The 15373-nt window shown below is 41.1% G+C and overlaps 1 protein-coding gene across 1 annotated transcript in view; it reads right to left on the bottom strand.

Annotated features, from left to right (window-relative positions):
• Window positions 1-15373, bottom strand: part of FRK (fyn related Src family tyrosine kinase) — a 154156-nt gene that overhangs the window by 138143 nt on the left and 640 nt on the right. The window contains exons 2-3 of the mRNA XM_050786618.1: window positions 14816-15010; window positions 13835-13937 (exon numbers count right to left, since the gene is read on the bottom strand). The gene's annotated coding sequence lies outside the window, so the exon portion shown is untranslated. The remainder of the gene's footprint in view (window positions 1-13834; window positions 13938-14815; window positions 15011-15373) is intronic.

Raw genomic sequence — 15373 nt, 5'->3', positions numbered from 1 at the left:
TATTGCTACACAAGTAACCCCAAAACTTGGTGGTTTAAAACAGTATTTATTATTACTCAGGAGTCTATGGTCAGTTGGGTAGTCATGTTGATCTGGACCAGCCATGGTCCAGACTGGACTCATTCATGGTCTGTAGTCGGTTCACAGGTCAGCTTGGGACTGAGTGTCTTCAGGTGGCTTTGCTCACATGTCTGGCAGATCAGTGATTACAGGCTGTGATGACTGGGGTGACTGTGATAATCATCTCCTAGCAGTCTAGTTCAGCCTTATTCAAATAGCAGTGGCAGAGTTCCCAAAATACTGTGGAATTTCTCATGGCCTCTTGTGACTCAGACTCAGAACTGGCAAGATGTCACTTTCCACTTGATGTTATTGGCCAAAACAGATCACAAAGCTAGATCATATTTAAGATTGAAAGAAACAGATTCTATGCCTTGATGAGAAGGGTTGCAAAGTTGTATTGTAAGGGGCATGGATACAGGGAAAGGAACAATAATGCCTATTTTTGATTGTGATTTTTTTCTAGGAATACAAAGAGGTGAGAGAAGAATATCAAATTAGGATATATCAATGAAGTGATTATAATGATTGTCTATGAATATTCATAGCTTTGCCAAAAGAAGTGAGAAGATAATGGCAGCGCAGGACACAGTGAAAAGGAAGTGGGGATCATTAGATTTTAGATACCAGTGGCCTCTAAGGATTGTTGGAGTAGGATACTTGAGAACATGAGCGGGAAAGATAGAAGGGGGTGGTTAAGAGAGTGGTATGCCTGCTTTTGAGATTATGAAGGATGTGTGAAAGTGTGGTTGAGGTTGTGTGGGTGACAAGAACATCATAGAAGTTAAAAGGAATTGAGAGGCTAGAGTATTAGAATCGTTAAAAATTAAGAAATAAGTAGGATGGAAAAAATTACAATGAGGTAGGAGCTAAAATCTTAAGGAAATGGGAAGTGTGGGGAGTTCAGGGATGACTAGGATAGGCAGGTACATACCGCATATATGTCTGCATTTTGCGTGTTGGAATAGGTCTTTAAGGACATTCACTCAACTGCTATCAGCAGTTACTTCTGGGAAGAAGAATGATGATAAATGTGTGAAGTAGTGAAAGATGATTTTCACTTTGAATATATTTGCTTCTCTTTTTCATTGTTTCATAACATGTATGTATTATGCATAAATGACTTAATCTAAAGAAAATGTTCAAGTAAGAAAGCAAAAGTGTTGAACTTCTTGTCACAAAGATTGGAATTTGAATTATATTTGTAAAATGAGTATGCATTTACCTACTTCCATGCTGTTACGATGAGTGAGGTAATTATCTGCTGTTCTTAATACAACGTTTGACATATTAGAAGGAGCTCAAGAATGTTTTCTATTCCTCTACCCACTGACAAATCTCCCCATTACCACATGCACCACGTGCACAGGCTCTGTGTGTGTGTGTGTGTGTGTGTGTGTGTGTGTGCATGCCACAGAGAGGGAGAGATGGGATAGAGAAGGACACATATGAACACGGAGATTCTGTAGCACTTTTGTATTCTCCTTGGGGTACTCTCAGATTTTGAGATGAAAAGGAAGAAATAAAATGGACACGTTTTTGTTTATATAACAGTTACCTGGCTAATTTCCAGAAGAGAATAGTAGTAACAATAAATTATGCATATATTGATACTTCCATTATAAGCTGTAAGCAGCATTTATTCAGCCATTCTCATTACTATTTATATGTCCATATGACATTTTTTTTTTTTTTTGAGATAGAGTCTCACACTGTCACCCAGGCTGGAGTGCAGTGGCTTGATCTCGGCTCACTGCAAGCTCTGCCTCCCGGGTTCACGCCATTCTTCTGTCTCAGCCTCCCCAGTAGCTGGGACTACAGGTGCCTGCCACCACGCCTGGCTAATTTTTTGTATTTCCAAATGACATTTTAAAAATACAGCTTTGAAAACAAGTTGCAGGGGACAAAAAGCACTATTTTCCAACAGTCAAAAGTCACAATGAAAATAATTTAGTAGGTAGTATTATCTCAATATAGATAAAATCTATTAATAGGAACTAAGGGAACACTGTGAATCTCGTGATAAAATGCATAAACCTAAGTTCCTGAAATAAGTATTTTTTCTATGTGATGTACTATTTAAAAAGTAATTGCTGCTGGGTAAGCTCATTCTCAGTTTGCTAAAATGTTAGCTTAGGCTGTCTTTATGCTGTAATTATTTATATAGTCTGCATGTCAGTTCTTGGTGTGGGCAATGGTCTACCAAAGGTCAAATTAAAGGTAGTAGCTCATGCACTGATACCAGTATTTGACAGAACTAAAAATTAATGGTTGTCAGAACACTTCCTGACATTGGCTCCAAGCAACTAAAATCTTTATTCTAAATCTGTGAAATGCGGATCCTGATTGATTGATTACCAAGGACATGGGATTCAGAGTTTCAGTGAAATATGGGTGCCTCCAGCCTCTAAGTAAGAGCTTCTTTGCAGCCATTGATAACTTCACAACTGAAAAGATGGAAATGAATAAATGGGAATTCATTCATTCATTCAATGGACATTATGTGCCAGGTTGTGTGCTAGGCACTGAGACACAAAAATGAACAAGACAAAGTCTCCATCTGAAATAACTTAGAACTGGAGGAGAAGATTGACATGAAAACAGGTTATAATACAACAAAAAGTTGTAAAGATAACTTCAGGTTCCTGCAGCTAGGCAAAATACTTGATGTCGTTTCTGAAGGTAATGTGGGAGATATCCTGCATGGGAATGGACAGGAAATCAAGGGGGAAAGAATATTTTGAGCAGAGTGCACAGCATGAATGAAAGATGCCTTGCCAAACTAACCTCTCCTCTTTATTGTGCATACAGTGTTTTATTGTCGTTATCAGATTATGTGCCATCTCTTTCCCTAAACTGCAGGCCCCTCTAGACAAGGTACTACTTTGTCTATATTTTTTATGGTAGCTACCATAGTGCCTAGCACGCAGTACATTCTCAATAAACATTTGCTAAAGTGAACTGAGAAGTAAGAAGCCAAGAGTTTACTAGCATTTAAAAAGAAAAAAATAGAAGTTGATTCAATAAAATATTCCAACCAATGTGCTCAACACATACCAGGCTATATTTATGCTACGATATTGATCAGCCCTGCCCTCTGCACCCTAGAGTAAGCCCAAAGCCTAGGCTGCCCCACCTACCTGGACCAGCTTTTTCTGTGTGTTCCAGCATGCTAAATAAACTTTACCATTTTCTATGTGAGTCATGACATGAACACGTTTGGAAAGCACTAAACTATTTATGGTAATTTCCACGGAGTTGTATTACTTTTCCTTGGTGCAGAGAATACACAGAGTAGCCCACAGATGGAACAGAAAGAGAAGATATAGAACAGGGGGTTAGAGACAGACTGGCCAACAGATGGAGACACCATTCCCAGACTAATTCCTATAGATTGGAATAAATTTTGTGGACTGTACTGAAGTGAATGAGCTTTTACAAGAATGGCCACTGTAGCAGATGGCACTGGTACCCTGTTTCACATCCCCTTAGCCCACTTTTGATTTCAACCACAGCTCATACATACTCATTTTCATGTAAGTACAGACTTATGGCACACTAGCAATGACCCACCTCAACAGAGCTCTGCAAAGTCTTTCTCCTTTGTGCCCAATGGCCTTCTCTGAGACCATAGGAGCCCAAGTGCAAGCACGGCCTGAATGAGTGGATAACCCTCAATCATGACAACAGGAGCCAGAGGGTAAACATTCAGCCTCTCCTCCTTCCAGTGGATAACTCCAGGAAGGATCCTCTGTGCTTCGTGGGACATGCCAGCAGAATTGAACCACTGTTGCCTACAACAGTGATCTTGATGTTGCTTTTTGGTATTGTTACTGGCTCACTCTCCATTACTTTACTGTTTATTCCTAGGATCATCTCCTAATATACCACCTACAGCTAAGTCCTTGTCACGGGCTCTGCTTTTAGGGCAACCCATCCATGAGAAAGAGTCAGTAAAGTAACTTTTGAGAAACTATAAATTTTCTGCAAATAGTAATAAAAAAACAGACAAGAGAACTCAATACCTCAGTGCACAATGGTGTAGGACAAGAACTATAAAACAAGCTAACCCTGGAGGAAGAGAAAGCCAGACCTAAGAGCATTCTCTTAACACAAAAACCTTCTTAACATCCCTGGTTCAAGGTTTCTTCATATGTATTATCGTAGTTCAATTTCTCAAGTCTAGCTAATATTGCAGATGTGATTCTGGTGCTCAGAGCAAGCAAAGCCAGGGACAATGTCTGACAAATTCTATAATAATTTATGAACGAATGATTGATTGGTCTTTTAATATGATTAGCTCTCCTTGGATGCTTTCAGTCAGTTAAGTCATGAAAGTAAACACTTTCTGAGTTAACTGACTGAAAGGGGCCCAAGAGGTCTGAAGACGAAGAAGACTGAGCCATGGGGAGCCCCACATTGACTGGATCACAGTTTATAAGGGATTCCTGAAATATGTTCATATTTGGAATACCCTTAAAGAATCAAAAATTTAACTCACTTAGATATTTGAAAAATTGGAATCAATACATGAGGCAAAAGAGTTTTGTGAAAAGGCAGACATGAGTGTAAGAATCATTTCAGTCTTTTTACATATTATTTATACTGCTATTACCATCAAAATGCTGACCACACTCCAAAACTATCTCACACATTTCCAATAATCCCTCAGAGACACCAATCCCTAGATAGGAAGGCTTGGCTTAAATGCTTCCATTATATCTTTGCTTGTAGATTTTGCCCATGCTGCATAACATTAAGATATTGACTGAGATATCTTTGCTTCAAATTTCCTCCCACTCAGAAAGCAGCAATAGTTTTCTGAACCCAGCCCTTAAAGGAAGATCTTCTAGAGCAGGAAAGAGAGACAATTCTTGGTTTTGTTTCCCAAAATGAACTCTAGACTCTAATAGTAAAGAAATAGTCTTGAATGCTATATTAGTTTGCTAGGGCTGCCATAACAAAATGCCACAGATTGGGTGGCTTGAACAAAGGACATGTATTTCTTACAGTTCTGGAGGCTGGAAGTCCAAGATCAAGGTGTCAGCAGGCTTGGTTTCTTCTGAGGCCTGTTTTGTCTTATAGATAGCTGCCTTCTCGCTGTGTCCTCACATACTCTTTGATTATGCATCCCTGCTGTATGTTTACATGTCTAATTTTCTCTTCTTATAAGGACAATAGACAGATTGAATCTGGGCCCACCTTAAAGCCTCATGTTAACTTAATCACCTCTTCAAAGGCCGTATCACCAAGTATAATTACGTTCAGAAATACTGAGGGTTAGAGCTTTAAAATATGACTTTTGGACGGACACATTTCAGCCTATAACAAACCCCAAGGCACATCAGATTTTCCTTCTCAAGGAAAAAAATACTAATTACAAAAAGGTTTCCAAGAAGTTTGTTTCAAAAGAATATAGAGTCCCTGTCTCACAATGCCAGATTTAGCAAATAAAAATATAGAATATCAATTTAAATTTGAATTTCAGATAAATTTGAATTTCAGATAAACAAATAATGCTTTAGTATTAGGAAGTTCCACAATATTTTGGGCATTGAAATTTAATTGGGCATTTTGGATTTTGTCTGTCAATGTTAGTCTCAGATAAACAGGATGAAGAGCATGATAATGAGCCTTGTCATGGGTCCTACACTCTGTCCCACTGCAAGGTTAAATCCCTTCCACGGGAAACAACAGCACCCCCAACATGAGCTTGGGGATCCCAAAGCAGAGAAAACTAGGTCCTGATTCGCATTTGGAATTCTGAGAGAAAACAGTTTTGCAGAGTGTCCTGTGATGATATGGGACAGTGATTAGAATAGGAACAGTGGGTCACATCTAGAGACAGGGTCTGAGGTAGTGACCTCACCTTCCCGCATCATAGCACATACATCTTCTTTTTCTGTGGTTCCAAACCCAAAAGTTTCCTGTGATTGCAAGATAAGTATAGAGGTTGGCTGAGTGTGGAGAGGCAGGTCTGAAATTGTCTCATGGTTTCAGTCAAAGCTAAACATGTTTTGGACAACACTGAAACTGAAGCGTTTTAGAGTTTATGCAGCAGTGGTGGTTACAGACATTGAGTCCAGAAGAAACCCAAAATCACCAGGGATGGTCTAGTCCAGGAAAGGCCATGTATATGGATTCCATTAACCAAGGATCAAAATCCTCTCTCCAGACCTCTCAATAGTGTGTTAGCCCTTCTGCAATTTAGAAGCCCCACACCCCCAAAAGAACAGTCAAAGTCAAAGAGAGGTATTATAAAGTGACAGTCAAAGAGACATTAAGTTTAACCTGGAACTAGCTGAGCTTACCTTGAGTTTATCCATATTGTATTTCCATCTCAGTTGCTGGCAAATCAACATTCCCTATCAAATATCATTAAAGTTGATAATTTGAACCTTAAAGCAAAACTTAACATTTAATTAAATTTCAATTCATTGCTCTACCATTTGAGATTTTTTTAAAAATTGTAATCCTGCCACTTAATATTTATCCAAGAGGAACTCATTTCATATTGTAAACATTTTTTTTTAATCTAGACACAACTTTATAAGAAGTTTCCTACAAAAGTGAGAGGTGAAGCCAGCTGGACTTCCTGGGTCAAGTGGGGACTTGGCGATTTTTTGTGTATAGCTAAAGGATTGTAAATGTACCAATCAGCACTCTGTGTCTAACTAAAGGATTGTAAATGCACCAATTGGCACTCTGTAAAAACACACCAATCAGCACTCTGCGTCTAGCTAAAGGATTGTAAATGCACTAATCAGCACTCTGTAAAATGGACCAATCAGCGCTCTGTAAAATCGACCAATCAGCAGGATATGGGCAGGGACAATAAGGGAATAAAAGCTGGCCACCCCTGCCAGCAGTGGCAACCCGCTTGGGTTCCCTTCCACGCTGTGGAAGCTTTGTTCTTTCACTCTTCACAATAAATCTTGCTTCTGCTCACTCTTTGGGTCCGTGCAACCTTTAAGAGCTGTTACACCATGAAAGTCTGTGGCTTCATTCTTGAAGTCAGTGAGACCAAGAACCCACTGGAAGGAACCAACTCCAGACACATTTTGGCAACCACAATGGGACTATCGCCTGTCGCCAAGCAGTGAGTACCATTGGACCCCTTTCACTTGCTATTCTGTCCTATTTTTCCTTAGAATTCGGGGGCTAAACACCAGACAACCGTCGGCCAGTTAAAAGAGACTAGCGTGGCTGTCAAACTAAAGACACAGGTATCAGGCTTTCTGGGAAAGGGCTCTCTAACAAACCCCAACTCTTTGGAGTTGGGAGTGTTGGTTTGCCTGGAACCAGCTTCCACTTTTCCTGTACTTGTGGGCTGAGCCAAGGGTCGATAGAGAGGAAAGCCATTCAGCTCTGGGGTCCGGACAAAAAGTTGGTTGACCCTGTAGCCATGTGCAAAACTCTCAAAGTCACATCACCCAAGCGAGACTCGCCCATCTATCCTATCTATCCTGACCCTCCCCTCCTGGGTCCTAACGCCTGTCAGACAAACTTTCTCTCACCTCTTGCCTCTCTTCTCCGAGGCTAGTCCCACTTCTAAAAACCACTCCATCTCTGGTGCTTTTCTAGCTTCTCCCATCAGAATGATTTCTAGTATAAACTTCAGGACTCTGTTACCTTCTTTAGGTACCTGGGCTTACGAATCAGAGACATAGTTTTTGCCCAAAGCCCTGTCGGCAGGGGGCAGGGGGTCGGGACTATCTGGAATTTTAGGATCCCTCCTCAGACTCGAAGGCCTGATAAAAGCTATTCCTGAAGCTAGGATACGGGGAGCCTCAGAAATGATATCCTTCCTATGCAAATGATGAGAAGTGAGAACAAAAGGCATCACTCTTCCAACCATGGAGATCCCTTCCCTCCCTCAGAGTATGGCCCTCCACTTCATTTTGGGGGCATAATATCTTTATAGGACAGTAGTAAGGTCCCAATACTAACAGGAGAATGCTTAGGACTCTAACAGGTTTTTGAGAATGTGTTGGTAAGGGCCACTAAATCCGATTTTTCTCAGTCCTCTTTGTGGTCTATGAGGACAGACAAAGGTGCAGGTTTTCAAGAATGCATTGGTAAGGACCACTAAATCCGACCTTCCTCAATCCTCCTTGTGGTGCAGGAGGAAAACTAGTGTTTCTGCTGCTGCGTCAGCGCAACTATTCCAGTCAGCAGGGTCCAGGGACCATTGCAGGTTCTTGAGCAAGAGGGGTTTCTGCTGCTGCGTTGGTGAGCACAACTATTCTGATCAGCAGGGTCTGGGGACCATTACAGGTTCTTGGGTAGTTGGGGGGGGGCGGACAAACAAACCAAAACTGTGGGCGGTTTTTTCTTTCAGATGGGAAACACTCAGGCATCAACAGGCTTATCCTTGAAATGCATCCTAAACCATGGGGGCCAGTTTGACCCACAAACCCTGAAAAAGAGGTGGCTCATTTTTTTCTGCACTATGGCCTGGCCCCAATATTCTCTCTCTGATGGGGAAAAATGGCCACCTGAGGGAGGTATAAATTACAATACTATCCTGCAGCTTGACCTGTTCTGTAATAGGGAAGGCAAATGGAGTGAAATACCTTATGTCCAAATTTTCTTTTCACTGAAGGTGAATCCACAACTATGCAAAGCCTGCAATTTACATCCCACGGGAGGTCCTCTCAGCTTACCCCCAAATCCTAGCCTCCCTATCGCTCCCCTTCCTCTTAATGATAAGCCTCCTCTAATCTCCCCTGCCCAGAAGGAAACAAGCAAAGAAATCTCCAAGGGACCACCAAACCCCCCAGGCTATCGGTTATGTCCCCTTCAAGCTGTAGGGGGAGGGGAATTTGGCCCAACCTGGGCACATGTCCCCTTCTCCCTCTCTGATTTAAAGCAGATCAAGGTAGACCTGGGGAAGTTTTCAGATGAACCTGATAGGTACACAGATGTCCTACAGGGTCTAGGGCAAACCTTTGATCTCACTTGGAGAGATGTCATGTTGCTGTTAAGTCAAATGCTGGCCTTTAGTGAAAATAATGTGGCTTTAGCTGCAGCCTAAGAGTTTGGAGATACCTGGTATCTTGGTCAAGTAAATGATAGAATGACAGCTGAAAAAAGGGACAAATTCTCTACCAGTCAGCAAACCATCTCCAGTATGGATCCCCACTGGGACCTTGACTAAGATCATGGGGACTGGAGTTGCAAACATCTGTTGACCTGTGTTCTAGAAGGACTAAGGAGAATTAGGAAAAAGGAATTATTCAATGATGTCCACCATAACTCAGGGAAAGGAAGAAAATCCTTCTGCCTTCCTCAAGCGGCTACGGGAGGCCTTAAGAAAATATACTCCCTTTTCACCTGACCCACTTGAGGTTCAATTGATCCTAAAAAATAAGTTTATTACCCAATCAGCCACACATATCAATAGGAAGCTCCAAAAGTGAGCCCTGGGCTCTGAACAAAATCTGGAGGCATTATTAAACCTGGCAACCTCGGTGTTCTATAATAGGGACCAAGAGGAACAGGCCAAAAAGGAAAAGTGAGATAAGAGAAAGGCTGCAGCCTTAGTCATGGCCCTCAGACAAACCTTGGTGGTTCTGAGAGGACAGAAAATGGAGCAGGCCATCACCCAGTAGGGCTTGTTATCAGTGTGGTTTGCAAGTACACCTTAAAAATATTGTCCAACGAGAAACAAGCTGCCCCCTTGCCCATGTCCACTATGCCAAGGCAATCACTGGAAGGCACACAGCCCCAGAGGACAAAGGTTCTCTGGGCCAGAATCCCCCAACAAGATGATCCAACAACAGGACTGAGGGTGCCCGGAGCAAGCACCAGCTCATGTCATCACCCTCACTGAGCCCCGGGTACATTTAACCATTCAGGGCCAGGAAATTGACTTCCTCCTGGATACTGATGTGGCTTTCTCAGCATTAATCGCCTGTAAGGTCCGTTACCAGTTGAGGAATCCTAGGACGGCCTGTAACCAGGTATTTCTCCCACCTCTCCAGTTGTAATTGGAAGACTTTGCTACAGATAGTTAAGTATGCTTATCTAATCCTACGTGTTCATGCTGCAATATGGAAAAAAGGGAGTTCCTAACCTTTGGGGGAACTCCCATTACATATCACAAGGAAACCATGGAGTTATTGCACGCAGTGCAAAAATCCAAAGAGGTGGCAGTCTTACACTGCCGAAGCCATCAAAAGGGGAAGGAAAGGGGAGAACAGCAGCATAAGCAGCTGGCAGAGGCAGGGAAAGACCAGCAGAAAGGAAAGAGAGAAAGCGACAGAAAGTCAGAGAGAGAGAGGAAGAGAGGGGAAGAGACAAAGAGGGAGTCAGAGAGAAAGAGACAGAAAGTCAAAGAGAGAGAGGAAGAGACAAAGAGAGAGTAAGAAAGAGAGAAAGAGAGAGACAAAGAAGTCAAAGAGAAAGAAAGAGAGATGGAAGCAGTAAAGAAAAAACAGTATATCCTATTCCTTTAAAAGCCAGGGTAAATTTAAAACCTATAATTGATAATTGAGTTCTTCTCTGTAACCCCATAACACTCCAATACCACCTTGTTGTCAGTGTAAACAAGGGCATAGCCCGAAAATACTGAGGCCACTGACAACCCATAGTCTTCCTATCAAAAATCCTTAACCCAGCAGGTTTCCTAACAGGGGATCTAAATCTTAATTAATTATCATACAAATGTCCGACCAGACCTAGGAGGAACTCCCTTCAGGACAGGACAATAGACGGTTCCTCCCAGGCAAGTAAGGGAAAGAGATACAATGGGTATTCGGTAAGTGATAAGGCACTCTTCTAGAAGCAGAGTTAGGAAAATTGCCCAATAATTGGTCTGCTCAAACTTGCAAGTTGTTTGCACTCAGCCAAACCTTAAAGTACTTACAGAATCAGGAGGGAGCCATCTATACCAATTCTAAGTTAATATGGACTGAAAAAGGTTTTATTACTAGCAAAGAAAAATTAAAATCCCAAACTTACAAGGTTTTCAACAAAAGTAAAGTATGCTAAAAGTTAACAGTGTAACATGTATTATCCTAACTTCTAATCTTACAGAAATCAGACCCTATCAGTGCCCCTCAAAGCTCAAGTCCATTAGTGCAGGGCCATACAACTAATACCCCTACTTATAGGGTTAGAAATGGCCACTGCTACAGGAAGTGGAATAGCAGGTTTATCTACTTCATGATCCTACTACCACACACTCTCAACGGATTTCTCAGACAGTTTGCAAGAAATAACAAAATATATCCAGTAAGGATAGTAACTACAATCCCAAATAGCCTCTTTGGCAGCAGAGACTCTCCAAAACCGCCAAGGCCTAGACCTCCTCACTGCTGAGAAAGGAGGACTTTGCAGCTTCTTAGGGGAAGAGTGTTGTTTTTACACTAACCAGTCAGGGATAATAAGAGATGCCACCAGCATTTACAGAAAAGGCTTCTGAAATCAGACAACGCCTTTCAAACTCTTATACCAACCTCTGGAATTGGGTGACATGACTTCTCCCCTTTCTAGGTCCCGTGACAGCCATCTTGGTATTACTCGCCTTCGGGCCCTTTATTTTTAACCTCCGTGTCAAATTTGTTTCCTCTAGGATCAAGGCCATCAAGCTACAGATGGTCTTACAAATGGAACCCCAAATGAGCTCAACTAACAACTTCTACTGAGGACCCCTATACCAACCTGCTGGTCCTCTGACTGGCCTAAAAATTTCCCCTCTGGAGGACACTACAACTGCAGGGCCCCTTCTTCACCCCTATCCAGCAGGAAGTAGCTAGAACGGTCATCATCCAATTCCCAATAGCAGTTGGGGTGTCCTGTTTAGAGGGGAGATTGAGAAGTGAAGCCAGCTGGACTTCCTGGGTCAAGTGGGGACTTGGCGATTTTTTTGTGTCTTGCTAAAGGATTGTAAATGTACCAATCAGCACTCTGTGTCTAACTAAAGGATTGTAAATGCACCAATCACTCCTCTGTAAAAACACACCAATCAGCACTCTGTGTCTAGCTAAAGGATTGTAAATGCACCAATCAGCACTCTGTAAAAACGCAGCAATCAGCACTCTGTGTCTAGCTAAGGGATTGTAAATATAACAGTCAGCACTCTGTAAAATGGACCAATCAGCACTCTATAAAATGGACCAATCAGCACTCTGTAAAATGGACCAATCAGCAGCACACGTGTGGGGACAAATAAAGGAATAAAAGCTGGCCAACCCAGCCAGCAGCAGCAACCCACTCGGGTCCCCTTCCATGCTATGGAAGCTTTTTCTTTCACTCTTCACAATAAATCTTGCTTCTGCTCACTCTTTGGGTCCGTGCCACCTTTAAGAGCTGTAACACTCACTGCGAAGGTCTGTGGCTTCATTCTTAAAGTCAGCGAGACCAAGAACCCACTGGAAGGAACCAACTCTGGACTTAAAAGGACTTTGTCCCATTACATCCTCCCTCTCTATCATCAAAAATAAATTCACACACAAAAAAAACACAGTGAAATTTCTAAGTAGGCTTCTTTTTCTTGTGGTAAGAGCAGAGTAGAAAATCAAGAGACTAGAAAATGAAGTATGTTTTATTAAGAAATGTAAAGATTTTAAGATTACTTAAAAAATGAAAAATATTCCTCATGCAGAACTACTGCCATCTAAAGGCATCAGCACAATATTACAAATAAGTATTTGGTTCTATGTAGCTAAAAGGCTAATATTTAAGTGCCACAGAGTTCTATTTTTAGAAACTTATATTTTTCCTATTTTTTTCCAATTTAGTAAATGAACTTTTTTCTTACCCCTTAAAGAAATTATATGTGCCACAGAAGATATGTAGATTGGCTTAGGTTATACAAAAAGTTGAACATACAATATTTAATTAGGAATATTTAGAAAAGCATATTTTAAACCAATGAAAAAAGAAACAGGCCATTTCCCTCCTTTCCCAAAATGTTTGGCAAATCATATTTACAATATAGATGTTAAAATACAGTATTATCAATTCACAAAAGATCAGTTAGTGAGATATTATGAAGTCTAAAGCTTAAGCTAGTTAATCACAAGTCACACCTAAGGTTAAAACTGCTAAATTATAGTACCACCTCAATTAAAAGCAGGTTCATTGTAATAATGAAATTCAATTCTAGAAAATCAGTTGTAACATAACTTCCTATTTCTGAATATTTCTAAATTATTACATGACTCACAAGTATAAGAAAAAACAGTACATGAAATACTGAAAACAAAAAAAACTAAAACTTCTAAAACTTCACAGCATGGTATTAATGTTACACATAAGCAAAAGTACCCAACTTTAAGAAGTCAACAAATAACATAAACCCAAGTTCATGTCCTTTACAGATCTTTCAAATGGCAAATATTTCCTACATTTAACACAACACTGATTCAACTATCCTTATCAACTGCCTTAGTCGGCTCAGCCTGCCTTAACAGAATACTACACAATGGGTGGTTTAGACAACAAAAAATTATTTTCTCACAGTTCTGGAGGCTGAAAGTCCAAGATCAAGATGCTGTGAGGGTTGGTTTCTGGTGAAGCCACTCTCCTTGGCTTCAGACAGCCCTTTATTTTTTTAGACAGGTTCTCACTCTGTCACCCAGGCTGGAGTGCGAAGGCCTGATTCCAGCCCACTGCAACCTCCTCCTCCCAGGTTCGAGCGATCCTCCCACCCCAGCCCCTAGAATAGCTGGGACTATAGGTGCCTGCCACCACACCCTGCTAATTTTTGTATTTTTTGTAGAGACGGGTCTCGCTATGTTGCCCAAGCCGGTCTTGAATTCCTTACCTCAAGCGATCCGCCTACCTTGGCATGATGCCAGGCAGACAGCCGTGGTTTTCTGGCTCCTCACATGGCCTTCTGTGCTTGCAGACGCTGGTGTCTCTTCCTCCTAAGAATGTTAATCTTGTTGGATTAGGACTCCACCCTTATGACCTTATTTAACATTAATTACTTCCTTAAAGGCCCTATGTCAAATACAGACACATTGTAGGTTAGGTCTTCAACACATGAATGAGTGGGGGACAAAATTCAGTCCATGATACTCAAAGAAACAGAAATTAATTGGTACCTGAGTAGAAGATTGAACTTGTAGTTGATAATACAAGAGCTGTGGCATTTTATCAGTAAATATGATAGAAGTTTAATGAGCAGGGAAAATGAAATATCCTTATCTGGAAATAACCTTATCAAACCATTAAACTGTGTGTCTGTATTTAAACTCAGGGTTATGTAGGGAATGGGAGAAGAGAAGGGAACCATCCCCTATATTTCTGGAAGAGTCAGACTGAGGTTTGAGGTAGAAAGGAAAGGTGAGTGGGGCTCAAGAAAGTACAAGCCTCTAGGATTGGATCATTTGCAAAATTCTCCCACAGAGTTTAAATGATGTGGACTCTCTAGCACAAGAACTGTTTGTGTAAACATGCAGAATATATATAACTTGTTAGATGTGCAGGTAAAGGCAAGATTCAGTCCCAGGACCACTTGACTATACACCCAGGGGTCTTTTTCTCTTTAAGAGTGCCCTGGTTCCCTCTCTCCCCTCACCCCCAATTTCCTGTTCACAATTCAGCACACTCAAGAGGTTTTGTAAGGACAAGTTTTGGCTAAGCCAACAAAAAACAATCCTTTTCTACTCTTCCCTCTTAAAATGAATGTACTATTACATTTGTATTACTAAGGGAAGTCCCTAAAGCACCTAAAGCACCTACTCCCACATGAAACAAGATATTCCCCAAGGAAACGTGTGCCCTTCAACGTGGCATCTACCTGGAAGTGTGACTTTCGTAGCACTCTATTGCAAGGGGCAGAGAAGAATGCCAAGGTCAATGCTCCAGGGCCAACAAGCTTTTTCCAGCTCCTCCAACAATCCAGCCTTTTCTCTTTTGGTTCACAGACATCGAAGACATGGTTGTTGAACTCATCAGTGAACAGCTCAATCTTCTTGAAGATTCTTTACTTTTCCTATTCCAGAGAGATTTGTTTGGGGCTTTTAAGTATCATAATGGAACAAGTTATCAATTTTATTCAAATGGGTCTACTAGGTATAAGTGTCCTCCTACTCAATTGCACTATCTATTGCACTAAATTAATCCTCTGGTCTATTAGCCTCAAAAGGATTAGTATTTGAAAGGGTTAAATGCAGTTCTTAATCAATTATATTTTCATTATGTCACGACTATTGATTTGTCCCATTAGACACACTGTTCCTTTAAATTTAAAACTGAAGCAATATAAACATAATAGATTTGTATTTTCTTTTTAAAATGAGGCACTATGTAATAAAGATCTCAAAGTGCTAGTCCTTCACATCAGGAAATCCGGAAG

This window comes from Macaca thibetana, chromosome 4 (assembly GCF_024542745.1).
Source record: "Macaca thibetana thibetana isolate TM-01 chromosome 4, ASM2454274v1, whole genome shotgun sequence".
NCBI lineage: Eukaryota > Metazoa > Chordata > Mammalia > Primates > Cercopithecidae > Macaca > Macaca thibetana.
This window is presented reverse-complemented; position numbering and strand designations above follow the sequence as displayed.